The 14,991-nt window shown below is 43.4% G+C and overlaps 1 protein-coding gene across 3 annotated transcripts in view; it reads right to left on the bottom strand.

Annotated features, from left to right (window-relative positions):
* Window positions 1-14,991, bottom strand: part of RIPOR2 (RHO family interacting cell polarization regulator 2) — a gene marked incomplete at both ends in the record, with an annotated part of 214,228 nt that overhangs the window by 111,098 nt on the left and 88,139 nt on the right. The window lies entirely within an intron of this gene.

Here is a 14,991-nt window from a genome sequence, read left to right as displayed (position 1 = left end):
GCTTTCATATTTTCTTAAAGAGGAAGGCGGCCGTTTAACTTTCTTATGAATTTGAACACAATGGGTAGTGTTGAAAGAGAGGGGGTTCACATTTCTCCTATCTTGGTTTTGCTTCAATGACAATTTATCTGAAAGGAAAGCAAGCCACTCTGCTAGACCCAGGCAGGCATCTGGAGGGACAGAGGTTTTCTTTCACTCAGTAATAGTTGCATTTTTCTTTCTTTGCAAACCCCTGGCATTTGACGATTAGAAAATTTCCAACACTTAAACCAAATTTAGTGCACATCTAGGCTCTTATTGACTCAATTAATCTATGGTCAATAAATGGATAAATTGTTTGGGTCAAACGACTTCCATTTCATAATACTGACTCAGTATGATACTTCAGACTTATCACTAAAGCAGAAAGGAGAAAATGTAACTCAGAAGGCAGTTCCTCCCAGAGGGAGGACTAACCACTGAGCTGTCACATCAGTACCAGTGGTTGGCATCACCATATTGAAACACCCAAAGTGTGCTAAATTCTGTATGGCGGTTCAAACACAAATCTCTGAGTGATACTGCAACTTCACTTGAGGTTTCCCAGCCCTCTACCTTGTGTTATAAGATGTCTCAGGCGTCAGAAGCTTGGAAAATGCAAATGGAGATGATGGTAGGGAGTTGTTGGCCCAAGGTGTTTATTTCTGGCAACCTTATTTATTGAGTAGGGTTTTTAAAATATGTACATATATTAATAGACTTTGTTTTTTAGAGCAGTTTCAGGTTCACAGCAAAATTGAGAGGAAGTAATAGAGGTTCCCCATAACGCCCTGCCCCCCACACACATATAGCCTCCCCCATTATCAACACCCCGACCCCCAGAGTGGTACATTTCTTACAACTGATGAACCTACGCTGATACATTATTATCACCCAGAATCCAAGGTTGACATTAGTCCAAGGTGCATTCTTGGTGTTGTATATTCTATGGACTTGGACAAATACATAATGACATGTATCCACCATTACAGTTTCATACAAAGTAGTTTCTCAGCCCTAAAAATCATCTGTGCTTCGCCTATTTATCCCCCCCACCACAACCCCTGGCAACCACTGATCTTTTTTTTTTTTAATAAATTTTTTATTTATTATTTATTTAATTTTTGGCTGCTTTGATTCTTCGTTGCTGTGCGCGGGCTTTCTCTAGTTGCAGTGAGCGGGGGCTACTCTTGGTTGTGGTGCGCAGGCTTCTCATTGCGGTGGCTTCTCTTGTTGCAGAGCACGGGCTCAGTAGTTGTGGCTCGCGGGCTCTAGAGCACAGGCTTAGTAGTTGTGGCGCACGGGCTTAGCTGCTCTGGGGCATGTGGGATCTTCCCGGACCAGGGCTCAAACCCGTGTCCCCTGCATTGGCAGGTGGATTCTTAACCACTGCGCCACCAGGGAAGTCCCAACCACTGATTTTTTACTGTCTCCATAGTTCTGCCTGTTCCAGAATGTCATAGTTGGAATCATATACAAGGTAGACTTTTCAGATTGGCTTCTTTCACTTAGTAGTATGCATTTAAGTTTCCTCCTTGTCTTTTCATGCCTTGATAGCTCATTTCTTCTTAATTTTGAATAACAATCCATTGTCTGGTTGTAACACAGTTTATCTATTCACCTACAGAAGGATATCTTGGTTCCTTCCAAGTTTGGGCGATTATGAATAAAGCTGATATAAACAACCATGTGCAGGTTTTTGTGTGGACATAAATTTTCACCTCCTTTGAGGGCATAAAAAGGAGCGCGATTACTTGCTTGTATGGTGAGAGTAGGTTAAGTTTTGTACGAAACTGCCAAATTGTCTTCCAAAGTGACTGTATCATTTTGGATCCCCACCACTAATGAATGAAAGGTCCTGCTGCTCCACATCCTTGCCAGCATTTGGTGTTCTGGATTTTGGCCATTCTAATAGGCGTGTAGTGGTATCTCGGATTACTAAGTGCTTTTGAAGAGGCTCCTGGGGCTACGTTCCAAGCTAAGAACTATCCCCTCCTCCCTTAACCGTATCCTTGAAATTACACCAGCTCCTCCCAGGGGAGAGTATGGAAAATGGAGCTGGAGAAGTCCAGCTGTGAGAAAGGATGTGTACAGAGGAATTCTAGAGTCAGTCAATCATGAAGGGTTATTTGAGCACCAGCAGTGGGCTTATCCCTGCACTGGGTGCCGTGGGGTTTCCAGAGACAATATATAGCCTGGGGCCTGTTAGAACCTCCAATTGCTCTCAACCAGGGTTCAGACCATCCTTAGGGGAGAGTTTGGAAATGGTGAGTGTTTTCGGTTGCACAACGACTGGGGGTATGACTGATATTTAATGTCTTGGTAACCTTCCTGTAATGCATGGGACAGTGGCTCGAGAGGCATTTAGTGTCCAGCCCTAAAGGCCAGTAGTGCCCTTACCCCCTTGAGAAATACCCTGAGAGGCAGACAGCTGGAGCTGAAGCCTTTCTCTAGAGTGCCTTTGCTCCCCTCGTTTCTGACCCTTCCACCACCATCCCCCACCCCAATTCCCACTCAAATGACTTTTCTGGTCAAGGGTTGTGCTTAATTATCTAAATTAAATTAATTTAAATGGGCCTGAACTGGAGGATGGTGAAGCCACTATGGAATAGAGAATGGGGGTTCCTCAAAAAAATTAAAAATAGAATTACTATATGACCCAGCAAGCCTACTCCTGGGCATACATCCCAAAAATTTGAAAGCAAGGTCTTGAATTGATGCTTGCACTGCCATGTTCATTGCAGCATTATTCACAATAGTCAAGATGTAAAAGCAATCTAAATGTCCATCAGTGAGTGAATGGATAAAGAAAATGTGGCATATAGATACAATGGAATATCATTCAGCCTTAAAAAAAGAAGGAAATCCTGTTATATGCTATAACATGGATGAATCTTAAGGACATTATGCTAAATGCAATAAGCCAATCACAAAAAGACCAATACTGTATGAATCCCCTTATGTAATGTATCTAAAGTAGTCAAATTCATAGAACAGCAAGGAGAATGGTGGTTGCTGGGGGCTGGGGGGAGAGGAAAATGGGCAGTTGTTCGATGGGTATAGAGTTTCAGTCATGCAAGATGAAAAAGTTCTAGAGATCTGTTGTACAACAATGTGCACATTGTGGACTTAAAAATTGTTAAGAGGGTAAATCTATGTTATGTGGTTTTTTTTACTATATACAAAAACAAAACAAAACAAAAAAATGGTCCCAAATGTAGGAAATTTGCATGCAGACCCGAGCTCCATTTGTTGTGGCTGGGATGAGAGGCTAGGTGTCAATTTTGATGATCACTACATTTCTCGCCCATTGTCCTCTGCCCTTTAATCTGCATAACCGCACAAGGCGGGTGTTATCTCATTTTACAGCTGAAGCGGTGGGACTCTGAGAGCTTAAATAACTTTCCTAAGAGCACATAGCTAGCGAGCGGCAGATTGCACTAATTCTAAAGCTCACCCCATTACCTCTCATCTAAACAGCTTTATGGAGTGACTGCCAATGATCCGGGTCACCAGAGCATCCCCGTGGCTCCTGGGGACCTGCACCGCCTCCATTTCCTCCCACCCCAGGACCACCAGGTTACCGTAGTAACCCTGGGGTCCCTAGCCATTCCACTTCAGCAAGTGAACATAACCTCGCTAGGCCTACCTCCTTATCTTCAAATGGAGAAAATAATATCTCCCTGTTAAGGGCTTAATTGTGTCCCTCCCCCATCCACAACCGAAGTCCATATGTTGAAGTCCTAACCCCCAGTACCTCAGAATGTGACCTTATTTGGAAACAGGATAATTGCAGATGTAATCGGTTAAGATGAAGTCATACTTGAATAGGATGGGCCCCCTAAAAATCCAGTTGTCCTTATAAAAAGGAGAGATTTGGACACAGACACACACACAGGGAGAACAGCATGTGAAGATGAAGGCAGAGATCTAGAAATCAAGGAATGCCAAAGATTGCCAGCAAACCACCAGAAGCTATGGAACAGATTCTGCCTCACCTTCTTCAGAAGGAACCAACCCTACTGACACCTTAATCTCAGCCTTCTAGCCTCCAAAACTATGAAACAATAAATTTCGGTTATTTAAGCCACCCAGCTTGGGGTGCTTTGTTATGGAAGCCCTAGCAAGCTAATACACCTCCTCATTTGGCTTGTTTTGAGGATTACAAAGAATAATTCATGTAAAGGAACTGACATAGCACATGGCACACCATACATACCCAATTGTAATTATCTAAATTAAATCTCTCACAGGGCAGTTTAGGGCCATTTCTTGGGCTGAGGCCTCAATGTGGGTGGGGAGTGAGCAGCCACCATGCTCGGTACAAAATCTCAATAACCCTTTGGACATTCTCCTCCATCTTTTCTCCTCCAATTTAGATATTTTAAAAAGACAGCTAAGGGCTTCCCTGGTGGCGCAGTGGTTGAGAGTCCGCCTGCCGATGCAGGGGACACGGGTTCGTGCCCCAGTCTGGGAAGATCCCACATGCCGTGAAGCAGCTGGGCCCGTGAGCCATGGCCGCTGAGCCTGCGCGTCCGGAGCCTGTGCTCCGCAACGGGAGAGGCCACAACAGTGAGAGGCCCGCGTATCACAAAAAAAAAAAAAAAAAAAAAAACAGCTAAGAATCTCAAAGAACAAGTCATAAATGCCACTAAGAATGCCTTGAGAGCAGCATTATAGAAAACATGTTCCTTGCTCCCAAAGTTCGCAATCACCTTAGAGAGAGAAGGCATATATGCATGACATGTTGGCTAAGGGGGAAAATGAATGACCTACAGATGCATGCATCCATACGGATCCATTCCAGAAACATCATGTTGACTAAGAAAGTCTCATAAAAATATAAATAATATGAGTTGACTTATATAAATCACAAAAATGGGCAAAATGAAAAAATATATAAATAACAGCTAAACTGACAAAAACAGATTAACAGGAGAAGAGGCATACAAATTTTATTAACATTTGTATAATGCCTGGGGGCTTCACAGAAAAGAAGTGAAAATCCCAGAGAAGTGGTTAGACTTGGGGGCTATATACTATTTTAACAAAGAGTGATAAGTTGTGGAGAAGTGACTAGACAAAGAAAGGCGGGGAGGTTTGGACTCTTAGGGGTAGTGACTTGTGGGAAGGAGGCTAAGAAATATATGACAGATAAGGGTTGTTTAATAAGATATGTTATACAGAGACACTGAAGTGTAAGGAGTTGATGCACCTTTGCTAGCTTGAAGATGGAGGGGGTACCATGCAAGGACCAAAGAGCAGCCTCTAGGAGCAAACAGTGACCCCCTAGCTGACAGCCAACAAGGTAACAGGCACTTTAATCTTACAGCTGCAAGGAGCTGAGTTTTGCCAACAATCTGAACGAACTCGGAAGTAACTTCTTCCCCAGAGCCCTGCCCAGCTGACATTTTGCTTTCAGTCTTGTGATACCCAGAGCAGAGTACTCAGTTAAGCCTAACCTACAGAACTGTGAGTTAATAAATAGGTGCTGTTCTAAAAGAAAAAAAAAAAAAAGATATGTCATGCAGACTCATCTCATCTCTGGTGATAACTGTGGCCTTCAGTTGATAAAGAGTCATTTTCCTCTTCCTGGCACGGCAGAGGGGAACACTTTTACAAAGAGAAATGTATGCCCTGTGTCTGCTACTTCTGAATTGCCTTCAGCTAAAAATAATCCTAATGCCAATGGGGCATATTTTGGGGTGGCGTATTCTGATCCTCTTGAAATCCATACTAGAAAAGAAAGACTAAAGCTAGGGAAACTCAGTGCTCAGAGCTAGGCAAGTCAGTGAGGTGGAGTTAAGGGGGTGTAGGTTATAGAGAGTAGTTTTGACTAAGCAGTGAGAGATGAGTCTGGAACAATAACTAAAGGACCTTGCATTTCAGTGATTGAGGCAAACAGCTGACACTTGGATTTGAGGAAGAGAACAAAAGTAAGGATGAACCAGTGTGAGCCAACTATTTTAATAAAAGGCTGATTTGTGATAACCTGGGATAAGTTTAACAACAGAACTCACCAAGGTCAAAAGCACAGGAACATGGCAAAGCTTTTATACTCTGAACAGTTGGTATCCACCTTGTGCTATACCAGGTATGCAAATATGCAAGGTCTAGTCCTTGCTTTGAGGAGCTTTACTTGCCCATTCCTGTGCTCATTCATTTGCTCATTCATTCATTAATTCATCCATCCATCTATCTATTTGAAAAATGATAATGAATGCCTACTATATTTCAGGCACAGTTGAAAACATTTAAGTAAATATATAAATGACTGTGTTTGTGTTGTGTTGAACATGTGAAAATCAACACGGTGATATTATTTTGTGGTATGAGAATTTGTTATAATGATTGGCTATTTATTCATCTTAAACATTTCTGCATGGTTTGCTGTTTTGAAAAAAAATTACCACCTGTGAAGTGCTTAGAGGAGGAAGTCACACTGATGGTAAAATGTCATCATCCAATGTGGGCTTTCATTTCAATAGAGGATGGGCTTCACAACCTTCTCTCTGTACCCATTTCTGGAGAATCTCCCACTCCCTCCGGAAAGTATTTCTAAATACATAATTTTCAGATACAAAAACTTCAGAGCAGGGAGAAGAATCTGAAATAATTAGGGGTGTTAGAAACAGAAAGGAGAACAAAGTAGGAGAGAGGAATTGAAACTGTGAGGAGTGTTTGGAATCAAGAAAGAAAAAGAAGGTGAAAATACCACAGAGCCAGAAATAAGCTTATCTTTGGGTAACTTTGCCTGTAAAAATGCACATAAAATGTATCTAACTTCAGAATGCCATGGACAAGGAGCTGAGACTAAAGGAACATGGTTTTTTGTTTTTTTTTTTTGCTGACAAAGCAAGAGACTTTATTTCAAGGGGCACCCGGGTGGAGAGCAGGAGGGTAAGGGAACCCAGGAGGACTGCTCTGCCACGTGGCCTGCGGTCTCGGGTTTTATGGTGATGGGATTAGTTTCCGGGTTGTCTCTGGCCAATCGTTCTGACTCAGAGTCCTTTCTGGTGGTGAGTGGAACCGCTCAGCCAAGATGGATTCCAGCGAGGAGGATCCTGGGAGGTTGGTAGAACGTGTGGACTGGCGTCTCCTCTCTCCTTTTGACCTTTCCCTTATTCTTCTGGTTGGTGGTGGCTTGTTAGTTCCGTGTTCTAAAGGAACATGATTTTAATGGTGTTCCTGTTTTCACATTACAAGAGGAGACACCCACGTCATGGGATTACAGCTCTCCCAGAGGCTTCGGAAGTCTTCCTGTTCACCTTCCCCCATTTTAGGGGTATCTTTCAACTGTAGAAGCCACACTCAAGGTCACTTACTACAGGTGCTGGGGAAGCCTGAAGGACAGGCTGACCAAAGCTCTGGATGGATTTGCCTCCCCAGCTGTGTCGTAGCCTTTAAAACCAAGAGCGTACAATATAGTGAAACCAGCAGACTGGTAGTCACTGGAGTGGTTAAAGAATGGGTTTGGAGCTTCTTTAAAGCCCCTTTCCCAGAAAATTGTCATGATTTGACCTGTCTTTTGGTTCCTTGGAAGACCCCATTTACAAGGCTGTCTTTATTTAACTTGACTCAGTGCTGCCCGGAGTGAAGAGCCTCTTCCCTGGGCCTGCTTGTTGAAAACAATCAGAAGCAACTGGTGAATAACTAAGCTGCCTAGGGCAGTGGTAAGAATTGGGGGCAAACAGTAGGTGAACCAAAATCTTAAAAAAAAAAAAAAAAAAAAAAAAAGCCGAGGAAACAGATGGCCACAGGGGGCTTTGAAAAGCTCTGACATATTTTCCTGGGAATCCAGAAGGCCAAACATGTGTAGGGCTGTGTGCATGACCAGGCTGTGCACGTGCTTAGAAAAGACCTGCAAAGGCCATAAACTCTCACCTCTGTCTAATCTTGAGGCTCTGCAGAAGCAGGAAGTAAATGTTAAGGCAAACTTATAATAAAGTGCCTAGCTGAGTGTTGAAGGTGTGTCCCAGCTTACATACAGAGTCACTTGACAAAAGCTAGGACTTATTGTTTCCAAGCATCTAAAGAAATCTCTGTTCAATGTTAGCTGACTGCTAAGTAACTAAGCAGAGATTTCAGTGTCCACAAATGACAAAGAATGCAGATTTTACAGAACTAGTTCAGAAAAGTCACTAAACAACAATAAAAACCCATAGGGAAGGGGGAGAACCTGATTTCCAAAGTTCCCATATAATATTAAATAAATTGTCCAGTTTTCAACAAAAAATTGAGACATGCAAAGAAACAAGAAAGTATGGCCCATAAAACAAAACAAAACCGATCAATAGAAACTGTCCCTGAAGAAGCCCGGATGTTAGACTTACTAGGACAAAGACTTTAAATCATCTATTTAACATGTATTCAAACAACTAAAGGAAACTAAATATGAGAAGAATGTCTCATGATGGAGAATATCAACAAGAAGATATTGTCTGAAGAAAACAGAAAACACTCACTCAAAAAGATATATGTACCCCCATGTTCATGGCTGTGTTATTTACAATAGTCAAGATATGGGAACAACCTTAGTGCCCATCAATGGATGAATGGATAAAGAAGACGTGGTATATATACACAATGGAATACTACTCAGCTATAAAAAAGAATGAAATCTTGTCCTTTATCAACAACATGGACGAATCTAGAGGGTATGATGATAAGCAAAATGTCAGACAGAGGAAGACAAATACTGTATGATTTCACTTATATGTGGAATCTAAAAAAACAAAACAAATGAACAAACAAAACAAAACAGAAACAGACTCATAGATACAGGGTAAAAACTGGTGGTTGCCAGAGGTGGGCAACTGGAGTGGGGGGATGGGCAAAATAGGTGAAGGGGATTAAGAGGCACACACTCCCAGTTGTCAAATAAATAAGTCCTGGGGATGTAATATACAGAAGAGGGAATATACTCAATAATATCATAATAACTTAAGATGGTGACAGATGGTAACTAGACTCATCGTGGTGATCATCTCATAATGTATATAAATGTCGAATCACTATGTTGTGTACCTGAAATTAATATAACATTGTATGTCAATTATACCTCAATAAAAAAAAGAAAGCCGTATGTATATGTATATTTTTTTCTGACAGAGAAATGTGATAGAATGATCAAAAAAGAGTTTCAAATAATATTTATTAATAATGTAATAATATTACATTATTATTTTAATGTAATAAAAATACATTACATTATAAGAAGGGAAATTGTCCCAAACTTGGGCTGAAGTCAAACTTTGTGGTGTGGTTGGAACAGCAGCACCTTCTGGGATGTATCTAACATTCTTTTTTTTTTTTCTTCTTCTTTTTTCGGTACACAGGCCTCTCACTGTTGTGGCCTCTCCCATTGTGGGGCACAGGCTCCGGACGCGCTGGCTCAGCGGCCATGGTTCACGGGCCCAGTCGCTCCGCAGCATGTGGGATCTTCCCGGACCGGGGCACGAATCCACGTCCCCTGCATCAGCAGGCGGACTCTCAACCACTGCGCCACCAGGGAAGCCCTGACATTCTTAATAAAATGTACCATCAGTTTCCTGATAGATTTTCATTAGTTAAGAGTCCTTCTGGAATATCGATTTATCCTACCTGCCTAACTTAGAGCCTTATACGGAGCTAAGATACTGATGATATTAAACTAGAAATTCTTTTTTAAAAAGTCCAATATGTTAATGATCATCTAAATTACATAAATTGCATCCTTTGTAAATTTTAAAACTTATAATAAAAATTTTTAGATATACGCAGGTACATAGTTTCCCAAAATTTACTTTGGGCTTCAAAAACTAGACAGTTAAAGACCCCTGGTACAGATCCCATGTTGAGTGGAGCAGGCCTGCAGCAGGCCCTGTAGGACCTGGGGCCATGATCGGGTGTCCCACATGGAAGCTGGGGCCCATGGCATCTGGACATCAGCAGAGGGAAGGCCTGGCAGCTCCATCCCTTTACACGTACTAGCTTTGTGGGTTGTGACCCATTCATCTCTAAGAAGACCAGTTTCTTCTTAGCCTCAGAATTTCTTCTCCTCAAGGATAGCAACGAAAGTTAGGAGTTGAAATGGGACTTGCTATGCTCTGATTTTGGCCAAATGTTTTTGAAAACTCTTCCCAGTGTGGCTTCTCTTTAATAGATATGTCTCAGTGACTCCTGACTATACAGAGGACAGAAAAACATCTGGGGAAAGAGATCTTTCAGAGACCACATTCAAGGAAGGAAGGAAGGGAGGGAGGGAGGGAGGGAAGGAGGGAGGGGAAAGAAAGAAAAGGAAAGCATGAGGCTAAGGGCCGAACATTTCTCTTTTGGAAGGAAAATACTTCCAGACTGCATTTTTTTTTTAAAAAAAAGCTTCTGGGGGAAGAACACTCCTTGATTTGAAATTTTAGCCCTCCTGGAAATTCAGAAATCCGGCTCTGGGTGCTGTATGAACACTACAGGGCAGAGTTGGGCCCTGGATAAACCCTTGACATGCTTAAACTCTGATTCCCAAGTTCCTGGCTCATCTTAGATAAGCTTCAAACCTGCTTTGTCAGGCATCCAGAAAGATCTAAATGCACTGAGTTATTTGGATGGAGAAAATGGAGAATTATAGATGAAGAAATCATGATTCCTCCTTTGTTTCTCTGCAGGCTCCTTCCTCCTTTAATGTTTTGTTTTGAAGTGTAAATCACAATTAAGAGGATCAGTGAAAACAGAGCATGGAGTAAAAGGAAAGACAATGCAATGCGTCCCGTCTACCAAATAAGGGCACGTTCCTGCCCAGGAGGAACTAAGTTCCCATCTCCTAACTCTGGCTTTCCAGTGTTCCCCATCTACCAGCTCGATGGTGGTTTTTAAGCTTTTCCCTCTAAAAAGTGGAGTAGCAACAGCTGCTTCCCTGCCCTCCCTGAAAACATAGCAGCAAGCTGGTAGAGAAAGAGGGTGATCCAGCTCTGACGCTTTACAGTTCAATGAGCAGCCTTGAACTTCAGTGGAAAAAGGGGGGCTATGGTTTCGTCTCTTCCCTCGAACTAAAAGAAAAAGCTAGCTGAAAGAGAAGGAGGAGAAGATGGAGAGAGAGAGGAAGAGGGAGGGGGAGAGGGAAGAAGATGAGGAGGGAAGAAAGAGAAGAAAGAGAGAGAAAAGAAAAAAGGAGGAGGAGGAAGAGAAGAAGAAAAAGCTGCTTTGATTCTAAACACGATACTTGACCATGGCCATAACCTGAAGCACTGGGGATGAGCTTCGCCTCCTCTCAAGGGTGGCTCTCTCTGTCTCTCTCAAATTATTGCACATGGGAATTTGGAGTTATTGAACAGGCTGCATATTTTTTAATATTTCCCTTTTAATTGTGAGTTCAGGTTGCCCATGGAGAAGCTTTGATATGACCAAGGGATCTTTATTTCCAGGCACTGGACTCCCCTTTCCTCTTCTCTCCGGCATGCTCCCTCTGGTTCCTGCTCTCTGATTTCTTTTCAGCTGAGAGGTGTGAAAAACAGTCTATGGTTTGTTTCATCTCTGCACAGCTGTGTCAATCTCTCTTACTTACCTCTTCAACATAAGACCAATTTTTTGTTTCTTTTCCTAGAGCCATATCGGGTGTGATAACAGGTTGAAAAGTGCCACCCATCCTCTCTGAGACCACAGACAGAGCTGAATCAATGAACCTAGACTTATAAACAAGGGCGTAGACCAGAGAACGTGATGAGGCCAGAGAAGGAGAAAGAAAGCAAGAAGATAAAAGCACTGCAGCTTCAAGTGCGAGGTGAGCGGGAAAGCAGCTGGCCCTTCAAAAAACAGGAATCAAAAACCAAAACACAAACCTCATGAAACTGTCATGAGGGGGAAGGTTTTGAGAGTCGTTTCTACTGCAGATTTTAGAGACTTCTTCCATTACCCCGAGGTACCCAAGAGCTATAAACCCAAATCCTTAGAAGTTCAGCCTCAAGGTATAGGGTCTAAGGGAAGGGTCTCAGTGGAAAGGGTCTCTGTGCTCCTCAGGTAACCTTACAGTCAGCTTTTGTGAAGTGGTTCGGTTGGGCCAGCTTTCTGGTCATTCCATCAGCGAAGAAGCAAGCAAATTTGGAGAAAATGGGTCAGGGGAAAATGAAGGTGAGTGGGTGGGCTTCCTCTAGCATGGACTTGGCAGAAGCCAAAGGCAGTGTAAACGTCAACTTCCCATCTTCTAATATCATGGAAACCCGGGGTGGTAGTGGGGCAGGGGCTTCCTGAACCACCTTGAGGTGGAAGAGAGGCCCCAGAGGTCAGAAGTAGGTTAGCAAGAGCTCAGGAGGACAGGTCTTCTTTGCCCTCGATGGGGGGAGGGGTGGGGGGGCAACAGCCCACCCCGCGGAAGGAGTAGCTGCTGGGAAAATGTTAGAATGAAGCGTGAGATATTTTCCCATAAAATTTCATCCAAAGTTTTAACAAAGTACAAAAAGGAGAAGGTGTCAAGGACTGGGTGTGGGTGGGGTGGAGGGAGCAGGGAGGAGAAGGGGAAGGTCTATGCTCTGTCCAACTTCTTGACCTAGTGTCAAAACCTGCACATGCAACCAGCTGCCCGTTTCATCCACATGGCTCGGTTGTTATGTATAGAATCCTATACATGTCCCTGATATTCGTACGGAACAGGGTGCTGAGCTGAGCACCAGATGGTCCTGGAAGAGCACCTAGTAGTGTTTCTTTCACTGGACAGAATCTAACAAAAGCTTTTTGCAAAAGTAATGAACTATTATTGATTATAGATATTATCTGATAATAATAATTCTGTTAAGTTCCGGTTTGGACCAGGTAACTCTGTGAGGGGAGAAAGTTGATACTGCACATATTAAAAGCAAGATTCTTGGGCTTCCCTGGTGGCGCAGTGGTTGAGAGTCCGCCTGCCGATGCAGGGGACACGGGTTCATGCCCCGGTCCGGGAAGATCCCACATGCCGTGGAGCGGCTGGGCCCGTGAGCCATGGCCGCTGAGCCTGTGCGTCCGGAGCCTGTGCTCCGCAACGGGAGAGGCCACAACAGTGAGAGGCCCGTGTACCGCAAAAAAAAAAAAAAAAAAAGCAAGATTCTTTCTTTTGTTTTCCTCCCTCCCTCCCCTCCCACAATCCTTTCCTCACCCTCAGGAAAATTTGGGCCCTGCCTTAGCTTTTGCACACCCCTAGGATCTCATGGTTTCCTCTGCGATGAGAATTTTAATACCAATGAAGGCACTTTTTCTCCTAAGGAATTTAGGAGTGTCTGTTGCTTGTTCTTCTGAGTTTTCTATGAGGTAAGAAAGCGAGTTCAGTATGACTGTCCTCAAGTTATTGATGGGGAGATTTAGGACAAAGGAGCTATAGATGCATGGGCGGCAGGGCACCCGTGACGCAGCACAGTCGCCAGAGCAAGTCAAAACGCTCTCAAAGAGCAAGTGAGTCAAGACTGTGGAAGCCATGCCGGAGAAGTTTTTCAGGGATGGCTGAACTGCTCCATATACATGAAAAGAAAATACATTCATGTGGGCTTCCCTGGTGGCGCAGTCGTGGAGAGTCCGCCTGCCGATGCAGGGCACGCGGGTTCATATCCCGATCCGGGAGGATCCCACATGCCGCAGAGCGGCTGTGCCCGTGAGCCATGGCCGCTGGGCCTGCGCGTCTGGAGCCTGTGCTCCGCAACGGGAGAGGCCACAACAGTGAGAGGCCCGCGTACCGCAAAAAAAAAAAAAAAAAGGAAGAAAATATATTCATGTAAAAAAAAGCCCCGAAGTGGAGATATCTGACAGGCAAAGGGGACAGGGGTGAGTGAGGAGGTTTTGCTGCACTGGGGCTCATGTCTCAAATCTTTCATTTTCTGTGCTGAACTCTGAACACAGTGCAAGCATATGACTTGAAGCTGCAGGATCTAGGTCATATTTATTTGTTTTTAATCCAGGCTGTCCTGCTAGACTTGGAGATTCCCAGAAAGCAAAGGTCAAGCAAGACCTTGGCATCTTCATTTCAAGCCCAGTGGGAACCAGCACTCCACAGACATTTTCTAAATGAATAAGTGATGGATTCCCTGAAGTTCTCTAATCTCATTGTGATCAGAGATTTTAGAAGGTTCCTATTAAGGGGTGGAATGACACCTGGGCGAGCAGCAGGTGGTCACGAGGTCACCTGCTGGTGTTAGGATGGTTGGGAACACAGCTTTGCCTGCGAGTGAACTTTATCCCACTTCCCAAGGTGGGGTGGAAGCACAAACATCACACAGGACCTGATGTAGCCTGATTTGGCTTTTAATGTTTGGAAGGATCTGTGTTGCCTTCCAGGTGCTGCAGAGAGGGACTGACAGATATTGTCTCATGTAAATTAATTAGCTAATCCATGAGTTTTACAATTAAATAGATGCCTTTACACAATGTTATCTGTCAACTCCTGGAGGAGATATCTTCAGATTTTATTGACAAAGGTAAGACTTTCATAAAAGGATCCCTCAGTGGTGTTTAATAAGGAAATCCAAAGCAAGGTGTTTATAACTATAATAAATGTTTCTCTACCACTTTGCCCCAGGCATCTGCCCCTGTATTTCCTTTTCCTGGTTCCTCTCCTCTTTTTAACACCCTAAAAGAAAACTATATAAAAGACTCAGTAGAAACATTAAAAACTGGTATAAGGGAAATTTCACGTTAGGGCACGTTATGAAGGTTTGCTGAGAAAAGGTTCAGACCTTCCTTCCTTCTTGCATTTTCTGGATAAGATTTTCACTGGTCCTTAACACAGAGACTACCCTGCTTCAGTAGTAATATTTAGTTCCTTTTTCTTTGTACTCACTGGGATAGGTGGCACATGTGAACGGAACTTGTGGTAAAAATAACCTTGCCACAAAAGGACTCCACCCCTGCCTACCTTCCGCTGGATCTACTTGTAAATATGTGGTGAGTGGTAAATGTGGAGTTTCCTGTATTCTGCAGTGTGCATTGCCACACCACTATCTCCAGTGGAATGAGCTAGAATGGAAAATGTACGCCTCTTTT

This window comes from Hyperoodon ampullatus (genome assembly GCF_949752795.1).
Source record: "Hyperoodon ampullatus genome assembly, chromosome: 10".
Lineage (NCBI taxonomy): Eukaryota > Metazoa > Chordata > Mammalia > Artiodactyla > Ziphiidae > Hyperoodon > Hyperoodon ampullatus.
This window is presented reverse-complemented; position numbering and strand designations above follow the sequence as displayed.